Source organism: Plecotus auritus, assembly GCF_963455305.1.
Source record: "Plecotus auritus genome assembly, chromosome: 3".
In the NCBI taxonomy this organism is placed as follows: domain Eukaryota; kingdom Metazoa; phylum Chordata; class Mammalia; order Chiroptera; family Vespertilionidae; genus Plecotus; species Plecotus auritus.
Genome location: NC_137772.1, coordinates 143,315,766 through 143,322,816, shown reverse-complemented (window position 1 = coordinate 143,322,816; position 7,051 = coordinate 143,315,766).

The window sequence follows — 7,051 nt, the reverse complement described above, 5'->3', positions numbered from 1 at the left end:
GTAATATGCAAATTGACCATACCTCCACTACACCCACAAGCCATGCCCACCAGCCAATCAGGAGTGAGTATGCAAATTAACCCAACCAAGATGGCTGTGGCCACTGAGAGAGCAGGAGGCTTGGGTTTCCCCAGCAATGGAGAAAGTCAAGCTTTCCACCTGCCCTGGCCTGCCTTGGCCTCCGCTTAAGGCTATAAAGTTTCAATTATAGAAGATAAATAAATCCCAACAAAAATGGAGGCAGCCACGAAGCCAGAGAGAGCAGGAGGCTTGAGTTGCCCCTGGCGATTGAGAAAGCCAAGTTTTCGCAGCCCTGGCCTCCCTTGGCCTCTGCTCAAGGCTACAAAATTTCAATTACAGAAAATAAATAAATCCCAGATACCAGGGCCTCCGCTTGGGTCACCGGGGGGTGTGGCCAGCCTGCAAACTACCACAGACCCCTCACCCAGGCCTCCCCACCCCTCAAGGGAAACCCCACACTGATCCAGTGCACCCTTCAGGGCAAACCAGAGGGCCCCCACCCATGCACCAGCCCTCTGTCCTATCAAATCCTATCTAATAAAAGAATAATATGCAAATTGACTGTCACTCCAACACACAAAATGGCTGCCCCCATGTGGTCAAAGATGACTGCCCCCATGTGGACACAAGATAGCCACCACAAGATGGCCAGCAGGGGAGGGCAGTTGGGAGGGACCAGGTCTGCAGGGGAGGGCAGTTAGGGGTGACCAGGCCTGCAGAGGAGGGCAGTTAGGGGCAAACAGGCTGGCAGGGGAGCAGTTAGGCATCAATCAGGCTTGCAGGGGAGTGGTTAGGGGGTGATCAGGCTGGCAGGCAGAAGCGGTTAAGCGCAATCAGGAAGGCAGGCAGACGAGCAGTTGGGAGCCAGCAGTCCTGGATTGTGAGAGGGATGTCCGACTGCCCATTTAGGCCCGATCCTGGTAGGATCGGGCCTAAATGGGCAGTCGGACATCCCTCAAGGGGTCCCAGATTGGAGAGGGTGCAGGCTGGGCTGAGGGACACCCCCTCTTCCCCTGTGCACGCATTTCATGCACTGGGCCTCTAGTAGAATAATACTCTGGAATAAAGAGCTACACACTGCTGATATATGCAATAATAAAAATCAATCTCAAAACATTAAATTGAGAAATAGTACATACTTGCAAAAAAAGTACACAATGTTTGATTCCACTTATATAAAGAACAAGAATAGGCAAAATTAAAAGTTTGCCTATGACAGTGGTCAGCAAACTGAGGCTCGCGAGTCACATGTGGCTCACGAGCTGCAGTTTGCCACTCTGTTAACTAATGAGTTTGCTGACCACTGACCTAGACTCTCGATTCCAATAATTACAGGCTGTTGTTGTTCCTTGTGATTAAGCCCCTATCCCAGTGGTCGGCAAACTCATTAGTCAACAGAGCCACAGGCCTATGATATCGGAGGAATTGGCCTATGATATCGGAGGAATTCAATGGAAATGTGCATGAGAAAATAATTTACAACTTTATTAGGGTTTGAATTACACAAATTCAAACATTTGTCAAAACTCAATCTTTACACTTAGGGATCTTTGCCTTTCATAAATTATTTTTCAATTAAAAAACAAGCTACTGAGGGACAAATGTTATATGTTGGGCTATCATTAAAAGACCTCAAAATTGGAATGCAAAGAGGCCAAAGAATGTTCAACTTTGGTGAGGCAGGAGAAGGATAATGTCCACATAGAATCTTTGAGATGGAGTCTGATATACGATTTTTATGAACAGATACTTAAATAATTTAAAAAGACTAAGGGATATAAATGTAAAGTACAAAGAAAATGGGAAAATTAGAATAAATGGGAGGAGTGAGAGTAGCTTACAATTAGATGCACAAGCTAACATTTATTGAGTGCTGTTACATATACACTTTGTGTTGAATGCGACCATATGGGAATAAAAATAATCAATATTACTATTTTTAGACAGTGATTATTATTTTTATATTACAGATGATGTAAGAGCCCCAGAGAGATAAAATCTAATGCTACAAAGTATAAAGTAATAAGGATAGTATTTAAACCAGGGACTAGCAAAATGGTAAGTCTTAAAGATGAATTCAATGCACAGACATTTTCATTTATTTGCTGAGTGTTTTTTTTTAACTGAGCTAAATATTTGCATTTAAATATTGTAATATTTCCATTAATATAGGAATTTCTGAAAAATGCTAGCCAGATGGCCCCTTAAAATAGGACATGTCATCTGCCTGGTCCTTGCAGACATTTGAATAATGACCTCTGATGAATGACCATGTTTATCCAACTTCAGGGCCAGAGGAGACAGAGAAAAAAAAGTGACAATATTACACAGTGAAAGGGTCAGAAGATCATATGTGTAGAGAATTCACGATTTAGGGCCTTAAATATTTTTAAATTGAAAGATAGCAATGGAAACTGATAATGCCAAAAGCCAGAAAAGTACCAAAAAGAGAGGCCAGTCCAAAAGGAAAAGTCCATTTTATAGTAACTGATACGCTTTGGATGTTTTCCAACTTGTGGAGATGCTATACTACTAATGAAAAAAGACACACATAACTCACAGAAGATAAACTGATTTCTCAAAATAGCTTGGCTGATATTAGAGAATAAACTTTCTCTCGGATAAGATATGAGGTTGGACTTGGAGCAGTTAAGACCAATGTGATTAAGAAATAGAAAATAGAGGAAATTTATAACCCGCTTAGAGTATCTATGTCTGTGTGTCCTTCTCCGTAAAATTAAAGTATAAGACTAGTGTTCCACACAGCCCTTTTCATCTCCAAATTCTTTGGCTTAATGAATTAGGATCACATTAAAATGTGGCCTAGTACCCCAGGAGTGCGTCTCCATTTTCATTCTATACATACTAGTGCTTCCACCTAGAGGACGACATGGGAACTGTTCTCTTTCCACGCACTGACTCCCTTGGGCTGCAACCTCACTTTCTTTATGGTTCTTCTTTCATATTTTTCTCATCTCCCACCACAGTTAAAGTAATTCAATGAGTGCAGATCCCATTTAAGTGACACATAACAAGAAGAAGGATTCTGAGATAAACAGTTTATTTAATATGTACAATACACCCAAGCCTGGAAAGAGAAACAAACAAACAAACAATAAAAACAATAAAAACAAGCAAGGTTAAGTGATGAACTGGGAACATTTTGAGAATAGAACCCAACCTGCCTTTTACTAAGTGTACTTTTAGGTTAAGAGCATTTGCCTGTCCTTTATTTGCCATAATATTTTTCACAGCATGTTAATGCAAGATTTCCTTGGACTTGTTAATTGGATCTGGCATTAATATTACAAAGATTAGCTGTTGCTTTAGAAATGAAAGCATTGTTTAGTGCTATTCAAGCTCCACTTAATAAGTCCCCTTATCCTTATTTAAACTCTCTAAAACTCTTTATTTTTTAAACCTACACAATGGGAAAAATATCATTCTGTGAACCCCACTTCACAGTATGCTATGTTACATGAAATAAAATTAACCTGGCATGGTGCCTGTAATAGAGTAGGTTTTCAGTAAATGAATTTCAGGCTTAATCTTAGATTACTCTGAGGCCTGTGGTATTAGTTATGGTGGCTATGTCTAGACCCAGAATGCTCTCTTGTTCACTCTAGTCCTCTGCATCTAACAACTTGCCCCTACCTATTCTTTCTGCACAGATTGGCTCACCAAATTGGAAAGGCCAACATGTGCCTTTAGGACCACCATACTTCCAGTTTTCCTTCATGGCAACATAAAATGTCAATTTTAATTCAAACCAATGTTCAATACTTCCTGGAAGGCATTGTCTCATACCATTTGGCTAGGAATCTCTCCAAAAGAGATTTGCTTCCTGGGTTTTACAGTTCACAGATTGGAGAATAAAAATGTTCTTGTGAGAGTGAATGAGATATAGCTACCCTAAAACCATCAAGAAGGGATGCTGGAATGTCATTAGTTCCTTAATTCATCCAGTTAACAATATCTACTGAGTGCCTACTATGGAGCAGCATCATTTTATTATTATTATTATTATTATTATTATTATTATTATTAGAATAGAAGAAAGAAGACAAAGAAAAAAGATATCTGCTTTTACTTACAAAACACACACACATTCACACAAACGTGACAAATAAAGACTTTGGGGATTGAAAGGGGTAGCAGTAGGAAGCGTTTTTAAATAATGGTTGTATCAGTCAACTGTGTCCACAAAAATGCTGTACTACTTTAAAACCCAGTTACTTAAAACTAATCATTTAATCCTCTTCCTAATCTGTGAGTTAGCCAGGGTGACCCTGTTTTACACTGCAGTTTGGCAAGACAGCTAGTTTGGTTCTGATTCATGTTTTACCTCATTTGGAGACCATCCAGGGAAAGGTCTTGGGCAGTGGAGGAAGAGAAAGAGGGCAATCCCCATGCAGCAAACACCTTGCAAGTCTTTGTTTCCCATATGTTTGCTAACATCCCATCGGCTAAAGCAAGCCTCATGACCAAAGTCATGGTCAAAATGTGGGAAAGTATATTTCACCCACTCTGGAGGAGGCAGGGAATGAGTGTTTGCTGCACAGTAATCTACTAGTAACTACAGTCTTTATTGAAGACCTCTGAGAACAAGGGGTGGCATGTTTTAGAAAAAGCCTGAAACCCATGGCACTTGAAATATACAGACAGGGGAGAATAGTGGGGTATGACTGCAGAGAGGAGGCAAGACCCACTCAGGATAATATAGGCCACAGTCAGGAATTTACTCTAAATATAATAGGAAACCTTTTTAGAGGATTTTAAGCAGAGAGTAATAAGCATAGATTTATATTTAAAAAACTAGAGGCCTGGTGCACAAAATACATGCATGGGGGGTGTCCCTCAGCCCAGCCTGCGCCCTCTCCAATCTGGGACCCCTCGAGGGATGTTCAACTGCCCGTTTACAGGGATCGGGCCTTGGGGGTGTGGCCAGCCTGGATGAGGGGCTGAGGGCTGTTTTCAGGCTGGCCAAACCCCCTTCAGGGTGGGGGTCCCCACTGGGGTTCCTGGCCAGCCTGGGTGAGGGGCTGATGGCTGTTTGCAGGCTGGCCACACCCCCCAGCAACCTAAGCTCCCAGCCTCTCCTTTTCTTATTTTTTATTTTTTTCAGTGCTTCCTTGAGTGGAGGCCAGGGCCGGCTGGAAGCAGGTATCTGGGATTTATTTATCTTCTATAATTGAAACTTCGTAGCCTTGAGCAGAGGCCAGGGCTGGCCAGGGCAGGCAGGAAGCTTGGCTTCCTCATCATCAGGGGCAACTCAAGCCTCCTGCCCATTCCAGCTCTGTGGCTGCCGCCATCTTTGTTGGGTTAATTTGCAAACTCGCCTTGATTGGCTGGTGGGTGTAGCGGAGTGATGGTAAATTTGCATGTTTCTCTTTATTAGTGTAGATACTTCTCTTTCTACTGTGTGGTGACTACATCAAAATGGATCAAGACTGTTGGTAGGGAAACTGTCCAAGTGGCTCTTGATGTAGCTCAGGGAACAAAGATGGCTTGTACCTGGGTGATGTTAATGGAATGAGAAAAATTCTTAGATTTGGAATATATGTTAGTGGCAGACCTGAACTCCTGAGGGTTTTCATAGCTTAGAAGTGGTGGGTGAGGAGAAAAAAAAAAAATGGCTTATAGTTTTTGGATTTGTGCCACTCAGTAAATAATGGTTTTAATTGCTGAAATGAAGAACACTAGATTAGGGGGTATTTTTGAAAGGTGTTTGGAGGAATCAAATTATTTATTTTAGGCAATAAGTTTGCCTAATGATCCTTCAAGTCCAGCAGCTAAGCATGTGATTGGTTACACAATTTGGGAAGTCAGAGATGCAAATTGTGAGGTAACCAGGGAATAGATAAAATTCAAAGCCACGGGACTTATCAGGATCACCAGGGAAATAATCTAAGTTGTGGGGGGGAGATAAAAACCACAGAGTGCTAATAATATAAACTACTATGTTCTGAATTTAACATCTAATAACTTCTTAAAATAAAGGAGGGTGTTTCTCTGAATCTGCTCCTGCTAGCTCAAGTGCATCTGTTTGATTTGGGTAGTAAAGATGCTAGAGATATTTTCTTAGATATTGTAACATAAATAAGGGGGGATTTTCTTTCAATAAAAATTCACCTCATTATATTATTGCACTTTTATTTGTAAAACAGAAAAGAAGAGAAAACTATTAAGAATGTGGGTTTTTGTTTGTTTTGTTTTGTTTTCCATGATGCTTTTATTTTAGTCTTATAAAAATGAGGTTTACATGGAAAATTACTTGAGCATTACACATAATGGGTAGTAATTTTTGTGGACATCACATTTTTTTTTTTTTTTTTTAGAGAAACAAGATTATAAGTGAGATCAGCAGTAACTACAACATGGAACATTTTCCCTTAAATAACGGCAACTTGTTGCCATGTGAATCCCAGCCAAAGCTTGTGTTATAATTGGAGTTTAAGTGGCAAAATGTTTTAACTACAGAAATCTATTATCAATTTTTCCAAGTTAATTGCCTATAAAGATGCAAAAGCAGAGACAGGGAGAGCCAAAGGGAAATGAGCGTGTTATTTATAGAGATTATGGGCAAAGCATGATTACATATAGATTGGGAAATTGGATATTTGGTTTATATTTACCTAAGTCTCCAAGGTCTGGGTCATATGCATTTTGTGTGGGAGAGAGTATATATGGGTGTGGTGTATGCATGCATATAACTATCTGTATGTCTAGAAAATGGACTTTAATTGAACAGAAAAACCAATTGAGTTTACAAAGAGATTAAGATCATTGTTTGTTCAGATGAATCAGGGTTATGGTTCCAAACCAGAGACTCATTTAGAGGAATGGTGTAAACCCACAGTTTATCCTAAGCACTCAGCAGATGAATGCACATAATCCCAGGGCTCTGTTCTTAACAAGCTTTTTAAAGTTGACTTTCCCAGTCAGGGGGGAGAAGAATGACTAGAGAAAGGGCAGAGAAAACTGACAGTTAAAGGCTCACATCAAATATTAAGATTAATGATAAAAGAAA